The 27,030-nt window shown below is 48.6% G+C and overlaps 1 protein-coding gene and 1 long non-coding RNA gene across 4 annotated transcripts in view; one reads left to right on the top strand and one right to left on the bottom strand.

Annotated features, from left to right (window-relative positions):
- The window catches only part of PEBP4 (phosphatidylethanolamine binding protein 4), a 236,366-nt gene that overhangs the window by 90,396 nt on the left and 118,940 nt on the right, over positions 1-27,030 (top strand). The gene's annotated exons all lie outside the window — the stretch shown is intronic.
- The window catches only part of LOC131999112 (uncharacterized), a 90,368-nt gene continuing 82,735 nt past the window's right edge, over positions 19,398-27,030 (bottom strand). Inside the window, exon 5 of the long non-coding RNA XR_009399024.1 lies at positions 19,398-19,982. This is a non-coding gene — a long non-coding RNA (uncharacterized LOC131999112). The remainder of the gene's footprint in view (positions 19,983-27,030) is intronic.

The raw sequence follows: 27,030 nt of genomic DNA, 5'->3' as shown, positions 1-27,030 counted from the left end.
TACCTTTAATGTCACAGAAATTTGCTTACATTTTTTTGCCGACCGACCCAGGTGTTGGCTTTGCTCCCTGGAAGCCGATGTCTCACCTGAGACATCACGTTTAGGCGGCAGACGAAACAATTCCTAGCTCATTCATTAACTTCTAACTGACATACTTTATGCACTGCTTATTGACCCAGTCCAAGCGCTGATAAGCATACATTGTCATCAGTTCCTTGAGAGCCCCCGGGCTGTGAGCTAAGATAGAGATGGGACAGGTCCCCACGGCATCATTGGAAAGTGACCTTCTTCCTGAGTTTCTGGCTTCTCAAGTGCTCCCAAGTAATCTCATGTAAATCCTTTCCTGGAATGGGGCCTAAAGACAAATCCTGAGAAGCCTGAAGAATGAGCTGGATCCCGTCTGTTCTGAGTAATTCATTCATTCAGTCCTTCAACAAACACCGGCTGCACTTCACTACGGACTCTGTACCGATGACGCAGAAAGTCAGGAAGACACCATCCCTGCCCGGGCCAGAGGGTGTGTGTGTGTGGGGGGGTACTCAGTCAAGTCCGCAGACACAGGACTGCAGCGTGTATGGGATACATGGGAGCTGCCTCATCATAAAAGCCGAGGTGACAGAGAAGAGGACATTCGAGCTGAGTGTGGACAGCCAGGAAGACCCCATTTAGAGAGGTCGCGGGAAAGAGCATGTCAGGTGGAGAGAGCAGCAAATGGATCAAGAAGGTCTAGAAAGGCTGGGCTGTGGTTTGAAAGCTGGCCTGGGACTGTGGCCAGTGTTGAGGACTGGGTGAATGGAGGTGGGCTGTGGGCAGCCTGTGCACGGCCCCGAACCCCCAGCATGACCGGCCTCAGCACTCTCAGACAGCCAAGGAGCAAGTCCAGACCAACTGTGAGCAAGGTTCTAAGTATTGTGCAAAAGGCAAGAAAATGCTGGGAGTCTATGAGCAATTTCCTTTTTTTTTTTTTTTTTTTTTTTTTTAAGGGCTTGTGTTTAAGATTATTACTAAAATGATCACTCTAGAGAGGAGTGGTGGAGTTAACTTTTGTGGGCAGGGCGCCGGCAGGACAACCAGCTCGCAGCTCCCAGCTCAAGAGCTACAGAATCATCTCGCACTCGAGTCTCACTGGTGAAAAGGCTGCACACAGCCCCCTCCAAGGGATAAATTCATTATTCCACCAACAGGAGTGCTCCCAATGTGCTGAAGGGTAAAGATGTAGAGGCTGTGGGTGTATGGCCCATAGGAGGAAGCAGGGAAGCCGCCAGAGACCCCGCCTAGAAAACCAAACGGGGAGGTAGACCACCAACCCTCCACTTCTGAAAGCCTTGATGAACAACTGAAAATTACTTGCCCCTGGAAAGAAATAATAAATTCCACATTATCATTTCAATAGTTCCTCCCATAAATACCAAAGAATCAGAAAAGCTGGTGCCTCATGTTGCTCCCAGAACCTAAGAAATGGTATCTTTCGGTTATCGGATTTTATTTCTTTGCCGCCTTACATTTTATACATATTTATTCATGCAGAACAGAAGCGCAGAGTTATTGAGGCTGCCATGGGAGCGGAAGGAAAAGCTGTTATACATAAGAATGCACTGCATTTACATTGTAGCACTTTGCAACAATTGAACTATATGCAACTGGTTTTTTTTTTTTTTTTTAATAAAGAAAACTCCAGTTTGCATTTAATTTGCTGATTTTTTTTTTCTTTCTAACTCTTGACTTTTCATATGCTGTAGAAATGTGAAAGGGGGAGGGGTCAAGATCCTTGCAGATACAGACGGCTGGGGGCTAGCCAGAGATAGCTTTCATGGGGAGGGGTTGGGGATCCAGAGCAAGTTTCTAACTATTTCTTTTTTAACAGAGGCAGTTAACCGAACTGCAAAACATTCATCTTCCGATTTAATAACTCATTCTCCCTGCATGGAGACGGGGGTATTATTGTGCTGGATATTGCTTTTCAGGCTTTTGAGTGTCAATGATGAATCCCCATCTTCGAATAAAATACATTTTCCTAGTAATTGAAATAATAATTTTTTGCCTCTTCATTTTCTCAGGTACTTAAAAAGGGGCTTTTGACTTCTTTCCCTCTCCCCTGTCCTGACCTTATTTTCTTTTAACTGAAATTCCTTCAGCTGTTGAGATACAGAATCCGTCTTTCCAGTGTCTGTGTTCAGGTGGCCGCAATGCTTCCCTCCACAACCCCCTTCCCCAGTCCCAGCCACAGGATGGAACCTCCCCGTGACACCACAGGGCTAACTGGGGGATTGACACATCAAGACCTAGAATTCTGGGCTGCCTTTGGCTCCTCCACTTGCTTAGCAAACTGAGCTGTCCCTAGGGAGGGACAAATGTGATAACCGGGCAGCTGGGAGGAGCACCAAGAGGAGCAAGGAAGGGTCCCAACCTTCCCGAAGCTCACACGCTAGTCAGATCCCTAAATCTCCCCAACATCCCCAAGGTCAAGATTGGGGACGGCCCCTCCCCGTTCCACATGCAGCCCTCAGGCTGCTGGAGGCTCATCCCTGAGAATTAAGACGAGTGTCCGTGTGCTAAGGACAGCATTAGTTTCTCAAGAACAAAATTTGGGAGGGGATAACGTGGGCAAGAATGATGTTGCATTGGGCTTAACATACTTAATCTACAGCTCTCTATGCCACGTTACTTTAAAAGCTGTATTGGTGAAATGAACTTGAATGGGAAAATGTGAAGTTGTGTCCTACAACATCCTTTCCTCTTCATCCTTTCCTCCATGGCTGACAGTGACGAAAAAGGAAAAACTGTTTCACCAGGACTGTAAAGTGTTTAAGATGAACAGTCGAGGCACAGCCTCTCTGGTAACGATACCAGCTTTGGAAGATTTTTTCCTGGCCCTTTCTCTTCATATCCACCCAGGGAAGGATGATTTTTTGGCAAAAACTTGCTCAGTTTAAGCTATAGTTTAACTTTGCCTGTAGGAATTCTCCCCTTTCTGTGTCTAATCTTTCCCGATTCTAGTAAAAAGAATTTGGATACCAGGAATCAGGATTTGGAGCCAGTCTGGATCAGGAAATCAAAGTAGCTGTTGGGTAAGTGGTCAGGGAGACAAAGTTATTTGGAGGCAATGACTTCCTTCATAGCAATAGAAATAATACTCTTCTGCCTGTTTGTTTTCCAAGGTATTTAGAAAAAGGCTTTTGACTTCTTTCTGTTTACCCTATCCCCGTGGAAAACTCACATGTGACCCTGGCATGTCTGGAGGGTGTAGGTTTCACCGGCTCCTTGCAAATATGTAGGCGGTGGCCAGCGTACTCAGCATCTTTGTGCAAACTACAGAAAGGAGTCCTGTCTTTTGGCCTGATTCCTCTCTAGTCCAGGAAGCATGGTTTGGCATGGTTTGAGCCCCCAGTCATGTCCTTGCCTGGAGGGCCTTTGTGCCATGCATGGATTGCTTAACTCTACCGGCAAGAGATGATAGTTCTTGTTTTTTTTTTTTTTTAAGATTTTATTTATTTGAGAGAGAAAGAACACAAGCAGAGGGGAGCGACAGAGGGAGAGGGAGAAGCAGACACTCCGCTGAGCAGGGAGCCCGAAGCGATGCAGGGCTCCACCCCAGAACCCTGAGATCATGACCTGAGCCAAAGGCAGATGCTTAACTGACTGAGCCACCCAGTCCTCCCAGAGACCGTAGCTTTTGAGTTAGAAAGACTCAGGTTCAAATCCTGACTCTCCCACTTTCTAGCTGTGTTACCTTTTGGCAAGTAGTTTGATTTTGTCCGTAATAGTACCTATATTATGAGAACCTTGCAAGGGCTAAATGAGATAATATATGTAAATCTCTTAGTGCTAAATCTGTGGTGCCTATTATTATTCCAGAGAGGCCTTTTTTGATCCTTCAGTATCCATGAGAGGCAGGAGTGAAAATACATCTCCTATAACGGGGATGGGGAGGTGACAACACGTGGGCCCAAGCCTCGATGTGAATTGTCCTTTGGAGAGAAGCACTGGGCTGCGAGATCTGACCTGCTAAACACTGGAGGCTCAAAAAAGGAGAGAAATCCGGTAGCTTGTGTGACCTCAGCTTCCAGACAGAGGCTGGACCGCTGCTCCTGCATTGGGGGTCATCTGTCCCAGCAACTCTTGCTTCCCTGTTTTTCTCCTCCTCACCCCCGGGGACCAGCAGCATTTCAGGGGATTAAGGGGACCTGCTTCTCCTGGGACTTTGGGACTGGGGGCGTGGAATCAGCAACAGAAAGTGTTTCTTTTATGTCCCTGTCCTCGTTCTCTAGTGAAACAGGAAAGGAACAAGTCCAGACATCTACAGAGCATCTTCCCGGGTCTGCACTAAACGCCCCCGTCTAGGGCTATCCTGGATGCTGAGGTTGTGAGATGAGGGGTTGTTCCAGGGCAAATCTCCTTCTCTGGCAATGACCAGGGGCTTCTTTGGATAGGTGAGAAGTAGCCATTCAGGGCCTGATAATGTACTGCTTGGAAAGATCTGTGGGCCACTCAGTTTTTTTCGCATACTGTTTTTTTAGAATAGTTCTAAGCTCACAGCAAAAGTGAGTGGAAAGGACAGAAAGTTCACCTATACCCCATCTCTCACCATCAACATCCTGGACCAGAGTGATGCATTGATGACAATCAGTCAATCTATGCTGAGTCATCATTACCACCCAGAGTCCACTGTTTACATTAGAATTCATTCTTGGTATTGTACAGTCTGTGGGTTTAGACAGATGTATGATGACACATACCCGTCGTTACAATATCATATAGAAGAGTTTCAGTGCCCTAAATATCCTGAGCTCCACTATCCATTTCCCCCTTCCCCAACCCTTGGCAACCACTCCTCTTTTTAGCCGTCTCCCACTTTTTTGCCTTTTCCAGAACGTCGTATTGTTGGGTTCATACAATATGGAGCCTTTCCATATTGGCTTCTTTCACTTAGTTATAGGCACTTGGGGGTTCCTCTGTGTCTTTCTATGACTTGATAGCTCATTTCTTTTTAGCCCTGAATAATAGCCCATTGTCTGGATGTGCCACAGTTTATTCATATATTCACGTACTGAAAGATACCTCGTTTGCCTCCAAGTTTTGGCAGTCATGAATAGAGCTGCTGTAAATATCTGTGTGCCGGTTTCTGTGTGGACGTGAGTTTTCAACTCCTTTGAGTATATATCAATGAGCACGATTATTCGACTGTGTGGAAAAGATACATTTAGTTTTAAAAGAAACTGTCAAATTGTCTTTCAAAGTTGGCTGTATCATTTTGCATTCCTACCAGCAAGGAGCAAGAGTTCCTGTTGCTCTACCTCCCCTCCTGCCTTTGATGTCGGAATTCTAGATTGTGGCCATTCTAATAGTGTGTGGTTGTACCACCATCGCTGTTTCAAATTGCAATTTTGTAATGATATGATGTTGAGCATATTTTTGTATACTTTTTTTTTTTTGCCATGTGTATATCTTTTTTGGTGCAGTGTCTGTTCAGGTCTTTTGCACGTTTTTAAATTGGGTTGTTTGTTTTCTTATGGTTAAGTTTTCAGAGTTCTTGTATATTTTGGATACCGGTCCTTCATCAGCTACATGTTTGCCAAGATTTTCTCCTAGTCTGTGACTTGTCTTCTCATTCTCTTGACCCCATTCAATTTCATGCCCTCTCTGTATCCAGCAGACCCAAAGCTCCCTATCTCCCTGCAAGAGCTGCAGAGAAGCCAGACAAGCTGTGGAGGGGCATGGCTTCAAGGGAAATGGGTGGGTCTGTGGCCACCCTTCACTTATAACCAACACATGTTTATTCATTCCTTAAACACTTCAATTTTTTTTTTTTAAGTCCTGGGATGCATCAGTGAACAAAACAGACAAAACTATGAATCTTGTAGAGCTGACTTTCTGATAGAGAAGACATATACTAAGACATAAACATACAGACATATACTGAAAAATCTATAAAAGTATCTTCTGTAGCTTTCTAGACTTAAGTCCAATGTGAAAAAAAAAGGAGCAGGATAAGGGAGATGGGAGGTGCTGGCATGGGGGAGGTTTGCCAACTAAGTAAAGTGGCAGGGTGGGCTTCATCGAGAAAGGGATGTTGAAGCAAAGAGAATGCCAAGACAGCACAGAAACCAGGCAGAGGGACCAGTCAGTGCAAAGGCCACAAGGCAAGAGTGTGCCTGGTGTGCCTGAGGATCAGCAAGGTGTCCGATGCAGCTGGAGTGGATTAGAGGGAACATTGGGAGAGGATTTCCTGATGGATTCGATGTGGAGGGGGGGAGAGGAGGGAGCATGATAAATGACACCAGGATTGGAAGGGTGGCATTAACTGAGACAGGGAAGAGCCGATTCCAGGTGGTGGGGGGTGAAGGCAGAGATGAGTTTTGGACGTGTTGAGTTAGCACTATTAGCTTGGTGGATATGTCAGGTAGGCTGTTGGACAGATGGGTTGGAGTTCAGGGGAGTTTGTGTATAAGACTCTGGGCTGAGTGCTGTGGGAAATAGGGAGAAGAATAAAACCCAATTCTTCCACCCCTACCTCTGTCCAGGGTTCCCTGGAGGGTAGCACTTAAAATAGGCACCCCCACCAGAAGGCAACTCCTCTAGCCTCCCTTGAGGCTTGAGGGCAGGTGAACAAATCCACGTTACCAAAAATTACACTAAAGAGACAACCAGATGAAAGACCACCCCCAAACACTGTGACTGCTCATTAGCAAGAAGTCAGCAAGAAAGGGAAAGCAGAGTGGTGTTTTCCTTTCACTAGCAGCAGTAAAACAGACCCTTCAGAGTTTTGAAGATTATCACAAGGGCTCCTCACAGTCCATTTGCTTTCCCATTCACCTGCCAAGCGGATCAAGGAAGAGAGGGAAGGCTGATGGGGTGGGAGTCAGGGATGCTGGCTGCAGGGACAGGCACCTGGGCTCTCCCTGCTCCTTTGGCTGTGCCACCCAACCCCCACCACCTGTCAAGCAGCCACATCCACACTAGTTGGGGCCAGGCTGAGCTGGGTCCTGCTCTCTGTGGTCCATGTGTGCACAGGGCTAGCTGTTTAAAGAGAGCAAAGCTATTACTATCAATTCACCAGACCCATATTAGGTTGAATCCCTCCTATGGGTAACCCAGGTCCCAGGGTTAGCATGCCAGCTGTGGTCCTCACTCGGAAGTACAGTCAGTTGCCCAAGGAAGAGCCGCGTTTTCACATTAAACATCCCTGAGTCTCTCTTGTTCAAGTGGCAGATGGTGAATTTCATGCAATGACGTGAGTAGAGGGCCCTCTATTTCCAGCCTGGAACTCGGAGTCTGTAGAAAAGCAGCATCTCTGTATATCCTGTGCACTGCGTGCCACAGCTCTTGGGGTCAGGACGCGTCGGAGAGAGCTGGGGCCAGGTGGGGGAAGAGCAGGGAACTGGCCTTTGCCCAGGGTTGTCCAGCAGGGAAAGAGAGACCAGGGCACTTTGGGAGGCCTGGGCTGGATATGGAGGACAGGACCTGCCACACAACCTGAAAATCTAGTGCTTTAATAAGCCGAGGCTGATATTGGAACTGGTGCGCCCAGGGACCTCAGAGAGATGGGCAGCATGGTGCAAGTGGGGGTTATTGCAGGCTAGGCGCTGAGCAAAAGTTAAACTGAGTTATGACACAAAGGTCAGACTAATGAAAATGGGCATGGGAACAGCCCATCCTTGGTGATTTCTACCCAGTACATGGGTACTTTCTGATCCAAATATGTTGACAGAGTCTAACATCCTACATCCAGCCGTTTCACTGGCCAAGACAGAAACAGATTTATAATACAGTAATAACCTTCAGGAATTTCGGCCTGCTCCTGGACTGCTGCCTTAGCTCCTCAAGGGAATTGACCTCTCAAGGAAGGTTCTAGAATAGTATTCAGGGTTTGGGATTCTCTATCTGAGGGGCTTCCCAAGAAATATGATTGAGGCCTCATCTCCCACGCTTTCCCATCCTCACGCCTGCTGCACAGACTCCCTTGCAGCTTTCTCCTGCCAGTCTCTAGCCTCCTGCCACGCCTTTGCAGCCTTGGGGTGCACAGCTCTCTCCCCTGGGGTGCCCTTCCCAGCCTTCCCATTTGATGAACAAGTCCACTTCTGTTAGGGCTAACTCAAGCCACACCAGCTTTCAGAAGCTTTGCATTCAAGCTATACTTTAGTAACATTTATTGCTTTCCTCTTATTATAAAATTCATGTTCAGCATAGGAAATATGGAGCTTGTAAAAAAGATGAAGAAAACAAAAATCACCCATCATTTTGACATGTACTCTCCTCGTCCTTTTTTTCCCCCTGAGCGTTTATTTGTATTCTAGTTGGGAGCATACCATAATAGGTGTTTGTGATGGGCTCCCCGCCCCCAACTTAAGGCTATATAGGTAAGGGAAAGGGGGGCAGTTTACCGTAGTGGTTTGTGTGGGTAGGCTCTGGAGTCAGACTGTCTGGGTTCAAATCCTGGCGGGGCCACCACAGTCCTGACACCTGAACAAGTTACTGAAACTGTTTCCGTGTTTAGAACAGTGTGGTTTACACCGAATTTTAATCTGTTATTTTGTTTTCTCCTTTTCTCACTCAACTGTGAGTTCCTTGAGGTCACAGAGTGGCTCCTGTTCATCTTTCTGCCCTCCACATGGTGCTCGTACGTGATAAGCATCCCCAACAGGTTAAATGCACGGAAGACCCCAAAGAATAAGGCCTGGCCCCTAGCAGTCAGATCCAAGTCCCTGATACAGGATCGGAGATCTGTGTCAGAGGCCTGGCTTCTTACCCGGATCCGCTAAAGCGGGACAATAAATAACGTCTTCCGAGGCTCCCATTTCACCATTTGTCAAATGGAGACGCCAGCCTGAGTGTGAGACAAGCGAGACGACTCGTGGCCCTGCTCTGCAAGACGGTAGAACTTTGCGAGTGAAGTTACTATTTCTTGATTTCACGGGGCCCCTCTCCGGCTCTCAGTGGCGACAGGCGCCCAGCCGCTGCCCTCAGTTCGGGAAAGAATCGAGCCTGATGGTAGGCCGTGCGCGGCTGCGGCTCTGCGCTTCGTGGGGCGCGGGGAGCGTCAGGGGTGCGCCGGCCACCGCGCAGGGTGCGCCCCCCAACCCCGGGTACCCGCCGGCTCCGAGCCCAGGAGGCTACCTTGGGCGCCGCCGCCACCCGTGTCCCCATTATCAGCCTCGATCTCCTTCCCCCAGGGCCCAGTGTTGCGCCCACCAGATCCGGTGGGGAGGGGGGTGGGGAATCCTATCCCCTTTTCTCGGGGATCCGGGCGGGGAGGGGAAGGTGGCGGTGGCTAGAATTGAGGCTTCCTTTGCCTCCTACTCTCCGGCAAAATCCGATCTTTTCTGAGCAGGATGGGGCGGGGGCGGGGGGCCGCGTGTGCGCCCGGGCGGAGGGAATTCCTTCCCCGGCGGGCGGCGGCACCCGCAGCAGCGCCTTCCCTTTTTTTAGCTCTTCCCCGAGGCTCCTTCTCGGCGCGGCCGGGGGTGGCGGCGCGCTCCACCTCGCGCCGGGGAGACGGTCGCCCCGCGCCCCGCCAGGCGCCCGGGCAGCTGCAGGTGGGAAGGGCGGCGAGGCCAGGGTCCCTTGGCTGCCGCCGCCGCCGTCCGTGGGTGGGCAGCCAAGAGCCTGGCTGGAGGGAGACCCGGGGTGATTCCCATCCGCCCGCAGCTCTTCCAGGGCTGCCCTGAGCAAGGAGCTGTTTTGTCATTTTGGAAAAAAAAAAAAAAAAAAAAAAACCACCTTCCCCCCGCCCCCCAGGCTGTTTCAGAAATGGCATTGAGTCAGATCTGAGTCACAGGAGGACGTGGGCCCTCTCCCCCTCCCCCTGCGGTTCTTCCCCATCCCGCCCCCAGCCCCAGGGTCGGCTCCTGCACGGCTACGCAACCCAGCGCTGCGGCCTCAGACACCGCGGGGGCCCCTGCCTCCCCCGCTCTGTCGCCCTGATACCTGCCCCCCGCCCGGGGCGCGAGCCCTGCCGCGCTGCCCACCCTTGCTGTGAAGACAGCTCGTCCGGGGACAGCAGTCCCGTCCCCAGATCGTGAGAAGGCCACAGTCTGTCCCCTGCCTCCGGGCACGGCGGGCCACCTGCCCCTGACCTTCCCAGACAGATGGTGCGTGCTGGGGGGAGGGGGAGGGTCACAGGCTGAGAGGGAGCTCGGCGGTGGCCACAGTGTCTCCCACGTAGTTTCCTGTGGTGTGCTCGTCCCTCAAGGACCTGGTCAGCTTCTTCCACCTCTGGCTACCTATTTTCTCACCCCTTCCACCCTATCCTGAGCTCTCTGCCGAGAAGGTGCTACACAACTCTATTTTTAGTCCTAACAAGCTGCCTGCCGGAGCGGCTTCCATCTGCAGCACTCAGAGCCCTTTACAAATGCTAATGAATGGAAGCTGCTGCCTCCAGAGTCCCTTAGATTCATCTTGCTCCCTCTTCCCCATCCCCCACACTTGCCCCGTGGGGAAACTGAGGCACTGGACTAAGGCATAGAGAGGTGACAAAGGCAGGGTCAGAACCCCAAGCTTCCTACAGCTTGTTGGTAGCTCTGCCTTTGCCAGTGCCTCCTGCCTCCTCTTACTTAGCAGTGCTAGGTCCTGGACTGAGTTCAGAGGTCAGACAGTCCGCGTCCTCAGCAAACTGAGGTCCGGTAAGAGGGTGATAGAAGTAAATGTAGAAGTCCATCGTTAGGATACAAATTGGTGGCCCCACAGAGCCCTTCCTGCAGAGAACATTATATGAGCACCCAACCAGGGAGCAAGGGGCAGGGGTTGTGCTATTAGTGTCCTGTTTTGCAATCAGATAAGCCTTCCTGGAGGAGGTGACACGTGAGCTGAGTGTGTAATTGAGAATTGGAGCTAATCAAGCAAAAGGCAGGGGCATTCTGTGACGGAAACACAGGGTGGAAAAAGACACAGTTTAGAGTTGCTAGAGGTGAAGATGTTTAGGGTGCTGAGCTGGGAGGCAAGGCTGGAGAGGTTCTCAGTGTAAGCAGGGAAAGGACCTGGTTAGGTGAAGGTTTGAAATGCATTCTTCTAGTGGCCAGGAGGAAGAATTTGATGGGCTAAGAGTGGAAGCCAGGAGACCAGTAAGAGATGATAAAGGCTTGGGTCAGGAGCCAGGGAGAGTGCTGGGAGGAGGACAGGGCACTTTGGAGAAACAGTTTGACAGTTACTTAACTGGAAATCTTTTGCTCCCCCCTGTGGCAAGGCAAACATCTCCCTGGGACTTTAACTAGACATCATCAGACAGGTGGCACTTGTCCCTTTTGAGCTGGAGGCCCAGAACTCCTCAGGGTCAGGACCTACCCTCTGTCTCTGCTGCGGCAATAGGCAGCAAGGCAGACAGCCGTTGTTTCTGGGTGTTGGCTGAATGAATGGTGCTTTAATCACCTAAGGGTCATAAAAAGAGACGGGAAATACTCAGCAGCTGCAGGTGGGGGAGGTAAGCATGCGGGACCCTTGCCAGTGCGCACTCTCCTCAAAGTTAAAGCCCCACACACTTGAAGTACAAGCCCACCGTCCCTCTGTGGCTCGCACTGTGAATCAGAAAGTGCTGCCAGCTGCAGCGAACACGGCTTCAGAAGCTGTAGGAAGCCTCCTTACCACTTTCAGGGCCCTACTTTCCAACGAAAAAATCATGGGGCCGTTTCTGTAACACCTCCAATGTGTTCCAATCAGAGCAGACTGTAGAGAAGATGGGTGTCTGTGGTGGTCCTGGGGGTGCCCAGAGAGGAGGGGCTCCTGGAGGGCCTCACATTTGGCAGTTTTGTATATTAGAGTAGCAGTAATTTGAGGAGAGGCCTTTGCTCATTTAATTCTCCATGTTGTCTGTGCCACATCAGGAAATTTCCACGGCTGCCTTTGGCCGCAAATAGCTTCCTCTAGTCATCCTCCCAATACCAAATCCCAGGGGGTCTGGATGGCCATAGAAAATCAGGAGGGTGAGCTATGGTCTAGGTTCAAACCCCCATCTCCTCCACTCCTATAAGCTGTGGGACCTTAGAGATGTTAAGTGACTCATTCTGCCCTTTGAAACCTCAGTTTCTCATCCATAGATCAGGTATATACTAGATTTATTGTGAAGTTTAGAAGAGTTCATGCCTATTTAAGCACTTAGAACAGTGTCTAATACAAGGTAAGCCCTCAATAAATATTAATTGTTATGAATATTGACAGAATCCTCTGTCCTCTGTTTGGTAGCACCTTTACCAGCTGGTCAAACCCCCATTGCTGTTTGGGGATCCAATGACGTCTTCCCTTGATCTCCTTTTATTTTAAGTCTTGGATTCTTAGGAAAACAACCATTGGCCCTATAATCTCTGAAATACTCTTCTGGGGGCAAGAAAATATACTTCATCTAGAAGAAAGTCCCATTTTTTATTGAAGATGAGATTGTCCTGTAGAGAATTGATTTGGACATAGAGTCTTAGAACGTTAGAGCTGGAAGACATCTTAGGGGTATGATTTCAAGCTGGCGTTTTTCAGAGATCCAGAGAGACTGGGTTACTTGGGTGACCTGTGGAGGGGAGAGGGCAGGAACGCGGGTCTGCTCTTGGTGCTCCCTGGTCACCGCAGATGGGCTTCCCCAGGTGCTTCTCTCACCCCGCACCTGTGTGCCACTCCAGGTCCTATCAGTCTTTGTGTCTCCCTGTCCCATCTCAAGCCTGGGCAAGTCTCCTTTGCCTAGTCCAAAACCACCCAAGTGTTCTGTCGCTGTGTCAATCAGGGTTCAACTGGAGAGATACACAGTAGGGACCGATTGCAAGGAGCTGGTTCGTGACCTTGCAGTGGCTAGCTAGGCAAGCCCACAGCCCACAGTGCAGGTGGCCAGGCAGGACAGGCCAGAAACTTCTGGGCAGGGGCTGATGCTCTAATCCACAGGTAGAACATTTCCTTCTAGAAAAATCCAACGGACTGAATCAGACCCACTCAGATCATTGGTGAGGATCTCCTTTTCTCAAAGTCAAGTGACTGTGGACATTAATTCCAATGACAGAATACCTTCAGAACAACGCCAGTGTGTTGACTGGATCCTGTAGCCTAGCCTTGCTGGTGCCATAAAACTGACCACCACAGTCCCCCTCGTGGTCTTGCTGTCTGTCCTCCTTCCGGCCCGTCTGACAGACTGCACCTGTATTCATCTTCCAGAAACTCTGCCCTGCACTCCTTTTCAGTTTCTGCAGCGGTCCCTGGGTTATCAGAGAAAGCTGAGCTTGCCAGCTGTCAACTCTCCATTCTAGTCCAGCCAGTCTCCTGGTGTCTGAGCAATAACCACTTCTGTGGCTTAACATCTTTTGGCAGCTTCCCTGCCCAGACCCCACCCCTTCCTCCAAGCCCACTCCATTTGGCTCCTGAGGAGTTCTACCCCTCCTCCCTGCGCCCCAGGTACTCCTTCTCTGCCTCACGCACTTGCTGCTCAGGCCAAAAGAGATCAACTCAGGGTGGGTGGGAGAGGGGAGAGAATCAGTCTTGTCAACCCCCTCCTTTCCCCCAAACCAGCCAGTGTGCTGGTCCAATCCTAACAAATTGCTCCTAAGATCTTATTACTAAAGTGGAAGACTGGGTCGAGATTATTATAAATGACAACTGAAACAATTTTCTCTCCATTTCGTTTCATTTCCCCTGCCCACCTTCCCCACCCCACACCTTTCTGTCAAGAGCAGTTCCTAGTTCTTGCTATCTCTTTTTAATCAAGTTGGCATCCCTTGGACCTAAGGAAATTCAGAGTCCAGATGGGCTGCACAACACTGAAGGAACCCAAACAGAAAACAGGTCCTTGACGTCAGAGGGGCCCCCTTTTAACGTTTTAAAGAGATTCTCAAACGGGTTCTGCTAAATGTAATCTGCATCAGATCTTGCCAAAGCAAGATGTTCAGACCAGAACAGCAGAGCACGAAGAGTTTGCCTGCCTGGGTTTGCAGGCAAGTTTCTGGCAAATCTGGTATCACTTCGTTTCCCTTCTGGATGCAGGGCTAAGGTATTTAGCCTTTCTGTGCCTCTGTTTCCTCATTTGTCAAATGAGGATAATAGAGATTTGTTTATCCCAGAGGAAAATTATCTCTGGGGGTTGTTGTGAGGATTCAGTTAGCTTGTGGGAAGTACTGAGAAAGCCCAGTACAGTAGGTTCCATAAGGCGTAGTAATACCTCAGCTACTACAATTATCAGCTGTTACAGGGCTAATCAAATGTCTCCTTCCACACATGCTGACATCAGCAGGCTAAGGTAAGATACTTTTACAAAGTCCCCCCACTCCACCATCAGGGGTGGGAATCTCAGCCTGTGGCTGGGCCCCAGATGAGGAAAGCACTCCTATAACTAGCTGTGTCACTGATCCGTCACTTAGGAGTCAAGAAAGCCTGCATTACAAATTTAATTCTGTTGGAACAAATTATGTCTTGATTATTTTTTATGTCGGATCTGTTGTGCTGGGGCCTGGGGATGCTGAGAGAAGACGTGGCCCAGGTCCTTCAGGAGCTTCCAAGGCAGATGGCTTATTGGAAGGCCATCAAGGAGACCTCGGGGGAGCATGGTGGGCTATGAGCATGCCCAGGGAGGGCTGTCTTGGAGTCGTTCCTGAAGCCCAGGAAGTTGGGCTTGGACGGATGAGAGCGGGAGACACCCCAGTGCTCTTGTTGCCAGCACAGGGCCTGGTAGAGAGCAGATGCTCTGAAGATCTTTTGTGAATGACTAGCTGTGAATGAGAATCTTGAAGGTTTCTTCAAGTAGGTACCCTGGATTTTAAGCTTTGTAGACAGAGCCAGCTTTTGAAAGGGCAGAATAGAGAGAAATGGATCAACAAAATGCAGTATGTACATACAATGGAATATTATTCAGCATGAAAAAGGGAGGAACTCTTAACCGTGCTACAACGTGGGTGACCCTTCGGGCCACTATGCCAGTCACAGAACAACAAATATATAATGTATGATTCCACTGACAGGAGGCACCTCAAGTAGTCAGATCCTTAGAGACAGGCAGTAGAATGGTGGTTGGCAGGGGCTGGGGGAATAGAGAGTTATTTAGTGGGTACAGAGCTTCAGTTTCCACCAGATGAGAAAAGTTCTAGAAATCAGTTGCACATCAATGTGAATGTACTTCATACGGAACTGCGCTCTTAAAAATGGTTAAGATAGCACATCTTTATGTAATGAGTATTCTAGCACAATTTTTAAAAAAAGATGGGGAAGGAAGCAGCAAGAACAAAGGAGTTAAGGAAGGTAAAGAGGCAGAGTGTAGGATGTGTTCAAGGAAAGGACGCTTCACCGATAGGGTCGGAACTTAAAGTACAAGGAAGGAGGGACATAATAAGAGATAAGGCCAAAGGGAGGTCAGGTGGGCCCTGAATGCCGTGCCAAAAAAGATTGGGATGTAACATTTTGTCTTTGACTTCATATGTGGCTGAAAGTGGGTCTTCCAATATTCTCTTCAACCTTGGCTACTAGGCCATCGTCATTCGGTCTGGGCCAGCACGGCAAGCTGCTCTGTGCTAACCCAGACTCTTCCGCAAAGCAGACCCCAACCTCACCTCACTGGGACAGCGGGGGCCATTGCAAATGGCTGCCTCTGGCTGCTTCCTCTGCTGCCTCTGGTTTGAGCAGATCCCCTGTGGAGTGTCTCAGCTCCTGACGCACTAACAGACACTGAGGAGATCTCAGCCTGATCAGCCCAACTCCTTCCAAATTGAATATTCATAAGCAACCTCAGTGCTACGAGCTCAACACTTGACCAACTACAGGTCCTGCATCACGGACTCCTGGGATTTACCACCGCTGACGTCATCCCAGGGTGCGGGCTCCAGGGGCCTGCCTGACGGACCCCGCGATAGGGCTCCCCGGTAAGGGCTGCCTTGTTTTGCTTCGCAGCCTGGGCGCTTCTCAGCAAAAGGAAGACGGCTTACTAGTTGAAAGTAGAAGTGAGGTGGCCTATGACATTTTGGAGTTTGTTTTCCTTTTTAAGTTCTGGGTGTCATGGGGACACCCAGGCAGCTCTGACTTCTAGATGGGAGTGGCGAACCAGATGGCCAAAGACACACCTCTTTGTGTAGCTGTTAATTTAATATGAAATTTTAAGGCTCCAGTTATCTTCTCTAGTCTACATTTTCCACATCTCAAATGAATGTAATAATTTCTTTCTTGCTTTCTGAGGATATCAAGAAAATGAATGAGGTAGAGTTGATGATATCCTTGGAAATCTGAGTAACAGGATGAATGTTATTGAATGTTAACATAATTCTGTGAATTCTCTAAGGATGCTGGAACTAAACACTTGCCTAGGCGGCAGGTGTGTTTGTATGGGCCTTATCACTACATTTACCAAGATGAGATTGGAAGATCTGAGATGGTGATAGACCTTAAGCTGAGTGGTCATTCAGTAGAGCCTGGCTGACTCCCTTCTTGGGTACAATGCTGAAAACAGTGAGACTCCTTTGACATCTTAGCTATTTTGCTGCCCAAGCCCTGAGAAAGGCACTTGATAAGAAGACATGCGGGAATCTTAACTGTTCCTTTCACCATTTCTACACCCACACCATCCTGCTTTGACGCTACACCTTTTCACTGGAGAGGACCCCTCCTTTGTTATAAAATCAGTGAGAACAAAATGCCTCAACCCAGTCACCTCAAAGGATTCTGCCACATGGGCCCCATGCTCTAGAAAATGATGCCAGAGATAGAGCGGATATTGACAAGGAGCTTTCCCCACAGTCCCCTGGACTGTGCTCCAGGCACCATGTACCACGGGACATCTCAAGTCAAGTCCCTATTTCAGGTAGTTCTCACAGGGAGCTCTTTTCTTGAATGGTGTTCCCTGTTCCCCTCCATGGCTCACTGCTCCCTGACTCAATGTGCTGCCCTAAATGCGTACAAAATGAGACAAACCGAGAGGGAAGCTCATTAGGAACACTTCAGTATTTGACTTCAGCTTCTGGCTTTTCAGTTCAGTAACCCACTCCCACCTCCCTCTTTGGTTCTGTACTCTGCATCCCACTAGAATCTAGTCTATTCTCTTGTGGCTTCAGATTCATCCCATGAGTCCTGAGTTCAAAGACCCCACCAAACAGGCTCATTCCTGGTCTACTATCTTGGCTTCTAATTCTGGTTCTAGTATTTACTTGCTGTGAATTTTCTCACTGCACGTAGACCAAAATACCCTGTGCATCTACCCTTCCGTTCCTGGTGGTGCTTCAAGAACTTGACCCTGGCCATGAGTATTTCTGTGATGAGTGATTGGGAGCCAGAGGCATAGAGAAGAGTGTAGCTTTTAGTATGCCATGGGAGCCCCAAGTGATACAAATGGCCACATCAGGGCACTAGACCAAAGTGTGTGTGTGTGTGTGTGTGTGTGTGTGTGTGTGTGTACACGCACAGGCTTATACCACTTAGTGTACTTTAAAAGCAATCCAAATGTTTCAGATTTTGGACTATTCTGATTTTTTAAAGAGGAAGAGAGGTAGGGAGGGAGGGGTCAAATACCCTTACTACAACACTAAAAGATGACGGATAGTAATAATATCTTGTGTAAATTCCTCCAAAACTTTCTGTTTATAAATTGTATCTTTCTATACTCGTTGATAATTTAATTTTTCACATAATTATGTATCTATTTATGTCATCACACACTCATCTTTCATTTTTAATGGCTGAATGGTATTCCGGGGGGCTTATGATTCTACCTGACTTCATTTCACCAGTTCTCCTTTATTAGTCATTATATTGTTTCCAGGGACTTTTCCCCTTCAGTGTTATAAAAAAAATTTGCCGTCAGGAAACTTTGACCTAAGTCTTTGACTTATTTTTAATTCCTTAGAGTAAAATCCTACAAGAAGAGTTATTAGGTCAAAAGGTATGCTCCTTTTCAAGGTTTTTGATATTCAGTGCTAAATCGGCCCCAAGAAAGTTAAACCAGTTTCTATTCCAGTATCGTCAACCCTTCACTTACACTGGGTATTATAATCTGTTAAAATAATTAACAGTTGATAGGTGAAAAATAGTATCTCCCTCTCTGATTATACAAGTTAGGTCAGATTTTTTTCATCTGCTTTTTGGTCATTTATATTTATTTTGTGATTTTTTTTTTCTGTCCATTATTGCCTGTACTTTCTATTCAGGTGTTTTTCTTTCATTTTTTCAAAAGATTTTACTTATTTGTTTGAGAGGGAGCAAGAGTGTGCCAGTAAGCATGAGTCGGGGAGGGGTTGGGGAGAAGGAGAAGCAGGTTTCCCACTGGATGTGGAGCTCCATTCCAGGTCCCTGGGATCTTGACCTGAGCCAAGCAGACACTTAACCGACTGAGCCACCCAGGCGCCCCTATTCAGATGTTTTTCTTACCAATTGGTCAGAGCTTTTTAACACATTAATGATGTTATCCCCTATGTCATATATATTGCAAATATTTCCTTGGTCTTTTGTCTGCCTTTTACTATATTTATGGTATTTTTGTTATTGTTGTTCTGGGGAGACTTATAGACAGACTGTACATTTTGGCCTAGTCGAATCTATCAGTCTTTTTCCTTTATGATTTCTACTTTGATATCATTGTTGGGAAGACTTTCTCTCCCATTAAAGTGTTCTTTCCCATTTAATTTAATGTAATACATCAAGAACCCTGGACTTTAGGGAGACACTGCTTCCAGAAGACCGGCGGGTAAAAGGGAGGACTATGAAAAGTACAGATCTGAACACAGACCCTGTGCCTACTCGGCTCTCAGAGAGCTGGGAAAGGAATTTAAACCTGTCTTCCAGTGACAAGTCTAGACTTTGCATGAACATTGCACCCCAGGGATTTTGCTTCCTGTTCACATCTTCAGAAAAGATCCCTGGGTTCAGAATAGTGTCAGCATCCTTCCAAGCATCTGTCTCTTAGGGGCCGTCCTTGCCACCAAACCATGTGGGCTGCGCCCTGGTGTGTCCACCCGTGCAAGGGCGCAGGGAGAGGAGAGGGGCCGCCCCCCCCCCCCAAAAGACCAAAATGACGGTTGCCCCATGTCAGCAATGGGAGGATTCCCTGCAGGGCCTTGTGCTACTTGCATCTAGGCTCTGAACCCCCTGCTGGGCTGGGAAGATGCCTTTTCCTCCCATGCATGCATGTGTGTGTGTGTGTGTGTGTGTGTGTGTGTGCAAGCACCATATATAAGCTCCCTTGCACAAACCTGTACACATATTCTCTGTTAGTTAATCCTAAGTGGGAAAAACTGCCCCCGTCATTTCAAAGAGGGGGAGGGCGGTGGAGCAAATAAAACCTTCAGTAGACATAGTAAGAAGAAGATGTGCACTGAGCATGTGCAGAGTAATTTTTCTTCTGCATGCTTTATTAAAGAATTATATGACATAATTACATGTTATAATGTCTTTACACATATTTATGGTAATTACGTCAATGCACATTTGATGTTCTATAATTACAGTAAATACACAACAATCCTGACAAATCGCTTGATCAAGAATTCACATTCCCCAAGTGAAGATGGGGAGAAAAGACATTAACTCTTCTGCTCCCTGATTGTCCCAGCGCCTGATTTACTCCTCCGCCCTTCCTGGAGGTTCCGGAGGGGCTCTTTACATCTCTGGGTATCATCAAGGTGCAATTACATTCATTTCCCCTAGGGATGTTCCTGAGACTGGTCCCTACAGCAACACCACTGATTTTTTTTTATAGTTTCCTCCCCAGACTGCTGTGTGTGTGGATTGTGCAGGAGGAGAGGGTGCCCGGCCCTGATAGAGCCCCAGAGGCATGTAGGGGGTGAATGTGTGTTTGGTGCCCTCGGGGAAGGGCATTGTCCTGGCAGATGTGGGGAGGTACAGAGAAAGTGCCAGTCAGGAGTCATCTCCTGCTTATGGAAAGAAACAGCAGTGAGCAGGAATACTGCAGAAGCAGGGCCATGTCCCAGAACCTGTAGTTAACTTCTAGGCCACTTCTTCACTCCGTAGACTCCTAAAGGGCGGGACAATGTCCAATTCCTTAGCACTGGGATCAGGCGTTGAATTTTTCATGGTGAGGCTCTGGTATCACCAATCTGTATAGAGCATTGCATGCATTAATTATCTTCTCTCATATGAATATTTTTTTTGGTCCCATCATCTCCAGATTCTGGTGTTGGGGTGGGAGTGTGGGTAAGAGATTATCAGAAACTGTCAGCAATTGGCGTAATTTTTGTCCCTACCAAGATGCATCTCCTGCGATCTGTCTAGTCCCTCCAAAGGTCTGGAGGAAGTGTTTCTTTACCTTTGCCCTGACACAATCAGAACCACCCAGATAAGACCCATCCATGGATTCAGACCATCATGTATGTAACCCAGAAAAGGAGTGTTGGGTCTCCAGGATTTGGGCTCCAAATCCCCAAAGGGACACAACAATATCTCACCTTGGTGGAAGGAACTTACTGTGAAACAAGTTACAGAATTGAAAGAACGCAGGACTAGAGGTTTGTGACCCTCTCTCTGGGGAGAAGGGCACCTCCCTCCCAGGAGCCTTGAGCTCATAGATGGTAAGGAGTTTGGAAAGTTAAAAGCTGTCAGTAAATGTAAGGAATTTTGGGGAAACTTCTGCTGCTGCCCAGCACTGACTGCCTTTAGTATGGAAGCAAGAATAACACTCCTGTTTGCGTTCACCGATTTCATCCCACCTCTGTGACCCAGAGAAACTAATTATCCCTGGAACAGGTGGTCTTGAAGGGAAAGTGCACTGATCCCCACAGGTGGAAAAAAGAAATCTGTTACACTGGTTCAGACCAGTGTGGGAAAGGACTGAATTGAGGGCTAATGATTCATGAAAGTCACAAACTTATTGACTAATACAATTCTTAGTCATGAAGTCTCCATGTTCCATGCATTCTGAAATCAAAGCAATTATGGATTTAAATGAAGCTGGAATCCTTAGGGCGGAAAATGCTTGTTTTAGCCCCAGATGGGGGCTAGAGGTGAGTGACCTGTTACTCCCCCCCCCCCAGTAATGGAAGCGCCTGGCAGCCTGCAGGCTTCTCGGGATGGTAATTGCTGTGGGCTGAGATAGGGATCTCACTGTGCTAATGATGCCTTGCTCCTTTTTTGAGGCCTCACTCCACTTCTCCAGTAGCACCAGGATTGCAAAGGAATGCAGCAAAGTAGAAATGAACACATTAACACGCGCATCCTAGTGTTTTGCATTTTTCAAAAACGTTGCTATCATGTTTGAGTCTTTTTTTTTTTTAATTGTTAATTGCTTAGGACCTGGTAAATTTAGAGGGATGCCTCATCTGTGTATTTCAACATGTGAGCAAGTGAAATGGAAACAGATGTAGCATTTTCTTTCTTTCTTATATATTTTTTTCTTTTTAGTGAGGACTTTGCACGGCCAGGAACCATAATTCATATTTTCTTCACACTCACAAAAGACTCTGCTGGAACCAAGTTTGTGTTGGGAAACAGATTTTTCCAGGCTCTTTCTGGTTGGGCGTTGTTGTGGTGTGTTTTTAACTGCTGTTCATTTACCCACTATGAGAAAAGGTGGGCTCAGAGGGAAAGTAGACCAAGGCTGGCTCCTTTTTACATGGGCTCGGAGAGTAACGGGGAGGTCTGTGCTCTTTTGAAAGTCTTTGAAAGTGAGGAGGAGGAGCCCACAAGATTCGTTCATGTAATCAGAGCGAGGCCATTCATTTCACAAAAGCAATTTCCTGCCTCAAAACAACAGGTTGAGGTGGGGGGGGGGGGAAAGAAACTCGGCTCTTCTACTGTCTAAGGGTTGATGCTTTGGAGGTGGAGGGCAGGAGTTTGAAATTAAATATTCGGAAGAGAAATCAGCAAGAGGCAAAATCTCCAGCAAGAGATGTCCATTAAGTCACAGTGATGGGATTGCCAATAAAGTCTGTTTCAGCAGCACCCCGCACCCCTCCCTCCCTTGCATCGTCCCACCGGTGGCATTTGGGAGTTCAATAACTCCCCCAGAGGGACTGTGCTCTATTCTCTACAGGTCTGTATAATCCTTGGCTGCTGAGCTACCAACGGCAGTCCCTGGGGATTGAAAATTAATTTCTTTCCCTGCCCCACACGGCTGATCCCAGCTGGCCCGTGGCTCAGCTGGGAGCTGGGGTCAGATGCACGAGACCACCAGGTGCTTGGAGTAAATGATCAGATCCTTGGGCTGAGAAGGCCTCTAACAATACGGAAATGGCATTTTCCACTTAACTCAATTGCCGTGCATCTGGCTGTCTCTGCACACCAAGATTCAATTATCAAGGCCGAGCGCTTTCCCCCTTCCCCCTAGTCTTCGCCTGCGCTTGCTGGGGAGCTGTGTCGTGTGCTCTCTTTCCGGTAGCTATGGGTGATGGGATTCCAACAAGCAAGAAAGAGAAAGGAATTTTTCTGCTCATGTTCAGCTTCACAACTAACTCTGATGTGCCAATGGGGACGCCATGGAAAAGCACTGGAGTGTTCTAGCTTTGTGGCCTTGGACAAGTCACTATGCCTTCCTGAGCATCAGTTTCCTCTTTTGTGCGATAGTAAAGATATTCCAGATGATCTCCCGTGTCAGCATCCAGTTCTAAAACCCCAAGGGGTTTATCTTCCCACATTTCACTAAGGATTAGAAAGTACTTCCTTGGTAGGAATGGGTACAGTGTCAAAAATTAATTCAAAAGAAACTGGAATAATGGGCATTGGGTGAGCCGGCAATCGGTGTGGCAGGAACTCAAGCCAGATGTTTGAGTTCCAGCCCGGGGTCTTCTGCACCCCCTTTCTCAGGAAGCCCAGAGGTCTCTCCATGTTGGCACTTACTAGAGGTACCTTGTGAGCCAGACATGGATGGGAGGGAGGAAGTAGAGACTATCACCCAGGGCAAGATGTGTTTGGCATTGTCCCCAGAAAGTTGCCAGGTCCCCAGCCTCTCGATCTTCAGTTTGTGAAGCTGTCAAAGGAAACCGGATCCAAGTATTGCTGATTCAGTGATGTTTGCCCAAATGCTGTTTCCTAAGAACTGTTGGATGCCCAAGATGCCTTCTGAGTCTGTTTTCTTTTTCCAACAAGCCCGTTTCTTTTCCTGGAAGTGGGACATGGCATGGAGCCGGTGGAATCTGAACCCAAGTCTATTCCAACTCCTTTCTAAACTTGGATCCCACTGCAATGAGAGGGCTTGGGAACCCAGCAGAGGCCCCTTCCTCCTATCCCTCACCAAGGGTCCTGGAGGCCGTGGCTCTTAGAAAGCTCCGTCGGCATGCAGGAGCCTTCATGTGTAGGAGCTGTGCATGGCTTCGTAGATCTGTGCTTTGTGGCATTTTCAAGCCACAGAGGTATCCATGCCTCCATAATTCAAATGAAGAGCTAAGACAAGAAGTAGTAAATGGCAGACTCCACAGTCAGACAGGGACCCACAGGCCTTGTTCTTATTAACTTCACACACACATACACACACACACGCGCGCGCGCTTTGAAGATAAGCTCTTTTCACACCAAGGAGAACCCTTCCTAGGTGGCACAGCTTCCAGCCACTTTGTTAAAAAGACAGTCACAACCCCTGGGCCAGACTGTAGCTTCCAACTCATCCTGGCTTATCTTCCTGGCTATTTGAAGACGACTTTTGTCTCTGGCTTCCCAACTCTGCCAGCAGACAGGCACACTGCGGTGAGGAGGCCATGGCTTTGTTCTTTCCCGGATCCACTCCAGTCCCTTCCTCCCACCAGGCCATCCCTTCTGTCCCGTTACTCTAGTTTGAAATGCTGGCCCCTGGATACCAGCCTCTCCTCTCCTCCCCGTCCATGATCACCCCCATCTACCCTGACCCTAGTCAAAGCAGGGGAGGCCCTCTCACTCACCGACCCATGTCCTAGGCCCACCGCTTCTCCTTGCTGAGCCACAGATCTCGTTGTCTTTAGAAGAGGACAATAATAACAATGCCTTCTTCTCCCACGAGGTTTCTGGGTACCCCATGAGTCAATACATGCTGGTGCCCCCCCACCCCAATCCACTCTCTGTTACCCGCCACCCAGCACTTAGCAAATGGCCACACATGCCCTCTGCTTCCTAGATCACGCTTAGGACCTTTCTCCCAGTCCCACCCACAAGCTGGTCACATTCCACAGCAACAGCAGACAGACCGAAGCCATGGACGCATGAACGTCTCAGCTGGGCTCCATGGGAAAGAAATCGGGAGCGTTGGATTTTGAAATCTTCTATTTTTTAAAATTTTTATTTATTTATTTTTGCATAAAGAGTAGATGTAAAAAGTGAAGCATTGTAGGAACACCCCAGGCCAAGTAACACGTTCAAGACAGCATGGCAGGTAACACACAGGATGTCGGAGAGCGTGACAGCAGCACTAGGGACGTGAATAGCATAAAGCCACACATCAGCATTGCCGGCAGAGCCAGTGTAACTTGGCAGTGGGCATGGGAAGACTGTCTGGGTCAGAAGATGCCGAGAGGAGCTAGTGTGTTATCATTAGCACAGGCAGCCCTAGATTCATCCAAGCCTGCTAAGACCAAGTTGCCCGTCTTCTACCCTATCTCGTTGCCCTCTAGTTGACCTCCGGTGGGTGGCTTCTCTTTCCCCTGCCCATGTGGTAGGATTTCCACCTTCACAGCTAGACTGTGAAGCTTCTTAAGAGCAAGGACCGTGTCCTCAATGCCTTTGGCCTCCACCAGGCCAGAAATATATCCTGCCAAGTAGAAGGCACAGAATGTCTATTCATCAAGCCATAGCCATAATCTGTTTTGACTCAGTGCCTCCGCTCCTCCACTTGTCCAATGGGAGAATAAGTCCATTCCTCTTGTAAAGGATGGACAACAAGAAGCACAATGTCCATGGAGAATGTTGAAGTCATCCGTTAGAACTGCCTTCGTCTTCATTTCAGAGTATGAGCTTCCCCATCCAGCCCTGCCTGAAGTCAGTGTCGTCCCCAGCACTGGCTGGGAATGAAGCTCCCTGGTGCTCTCCAGATTTCTGCTGGTGGACTACAGTATGGCCCAGGGGGGTGAGATACCCTGACTCTGGAGTGGCAGGACCACGTGCTTCTACAAAGAGATCAGAGACCAGATAGTGCACTGTCTTTAAGGGACACTTCTTCAACAGGAAACTATTCGAACCCCTCAGTGGCCCCATCTTTTTGCCAATCACTTTCCTTCTTGGCGACACTCATCTGTTTTATTCTCCAAAAACACCTCCAAGGAAAGGAAATTTCTCCTTCCTTCTTCCCTGCCATTTGTACGAACAAAAATCCAGTGTCTTCTCCTTTGGGACTCCCCCTCCTCCTTTCTACCTGCCTATTTTTCTCCGGCTACCAGGCGTTCAAGATTGATCTGTTTCTTATGGCTCCAAGTGGAATTTGACTCTGTGCAGGGAAACAGCCAGGCAGACCTGACAGTGTTGTCAGACGGTGAGCACAGCCCTGCTGTACGTGCCTGGAAGAGAGGGCGCAGGCGTGTGCGTGCGCAGGCATGTGCGCGCGTGCACACACACACACACACACAAACACACACACCTTTATCTGAGCACCCCCTTGGGGTTCCCCATTCCCATTCCCTTCAGCAGGTCCCACCTGTTCATCCACCCCTGGTCCAGCCTACCCCGCCATCATGCAGCCCATCTCTACTCCTGGCAAGCAGACAGCCCTGCCTTGCCTTCCCGCTCCTCACAGATCCAGGACGGGGCACAGGGAGAGCTGCACTCCCTTGGATAATGAGTTGAGAACTCACAGCCCCTCGTCTCTCTCTGGCTGGTGACTGACACAAATGGAATTCATCTTTAATCATCTGTTAACTCGTTGTCTATTATAGCTCTTTAATAGCACCATAGATATTCTTAATGAAGCATGATTTAAGGTATTTACAGCACATGGACCGACAGACATCACTCACAGTGTGCAGGTAATGAGGCATAAAACGGCTTTTGAATTCCCCCCAAAAGAGAAAGCGACAGAGAGAGAGAGAGAGAGAAAGAGCTTTAGCACTGGGATTAAAAAAAAAAAAAAAAAAAAAAAAAAAAAAAATTAAAAGGCTTGTGTTGTAAGGTTTGTTTTAAAATGTTTAGGCATTTAAAGTCATTTTAGCTCTTTCAAGGTGTTTGGCTCACAGAGTTCAGTGATTACCCCTGCTGAGAGTGGAAGGCTCTAGAACCCAAGTGTTCTCTGGCAGCCACCTCCAACCTTGGTGGTGCATTTCAGGGTCTGGGGATGGTGCCGAGCCGGCTGCTCGGGGGGGCGGGGGGGGGGGGCTTGACATCCTCAGCATGGAATGCAGGCCTTCCTCTGGCTTCCCACACTTCTAGTGTTCTCTGATGCTGTTCTGGGGCACCCCATGTTAGAAAGAACAGAAGTGGGCGCCTGGGTGGCTCAGTGGGTTAAGCCTCTGCCTTCGGCTCAGGTCATGATCTCAGGGTCCTGGGATCGAGGCCCGCATCGGGCTCTCTGCTCAGCAGGGAGTCCGCTTCTCACTCTCTCTGCCTGCCTCTCTGCCTACTTGTGATCTCTCTCTCTCTATTTCAAATAAATAAATAAAATATTTAAAAAAAGAAAGAAAGAAAGAACAGAAGTGGAATGGGTGTCCCCCACAGGGAAGGAGACGGGGCTGGGGTTGCCTTTCCATCCACGGACATGCTGCCTGGAGCTGGGGTCTCTGAACTTGCCCCTACCTAAGATAAAGCCTGAGATGAGCAGAGGACCTAGCCTACCATCCCATCTGACCCTCCCTTTCACCCATGAGGAGACCCAAAGTTGCCCAGCTAGTTGGTGACCAAAGCAGAACATCCACTGTTGTGTGGGTCTCCCTCTCACCACACAACAGTGCTCTTGGTTCCTGCCTGGCTGGCCCCGTGAAACCTTTAAGGTAGTCAGGATTTAAAGGGACCAGAGAGATGGAGTGCAAGACCCTTCCCCAAGGATATACGTCAAAAATCGAGATCTCCAAAGCAAAAGAGCCCCTTCAAGGCTTATGTGCCAGGGCGTGAGAGTGTAGACCTGCATGACCCGTCTTCCAGCTCTGAGCCCTGCTTGTTGACTGAGCCTGGAGCAGACTCTGTCATATCCCCACTTCCTTCTCTCTGCCCCAGAGGAATGGTTCAGCGCGCCTTCCCTGTAGTCATGGACACTGTAAGGGAAAG

The sequence above is a fragment of the Mustela nigripes genome, chromosome 1, assembly GCF_022355385.1.
Source record: "Mustela nigripes isolate SB6536 chromosome 1, MUSNIG.SB6536, whole genome shotgun sequence".
Lineage (NCBI taxonomy): Eukaryota > Metazoa > Chordata > Mammalia > Carnivora > Mustelidae > Mustela > Mustela nigripes.
The sequence above is the reverse complement of the archived record's forward strand: the minus strand, read 5'-3'. Positions and strand labels throughout refer to the sequence as shown.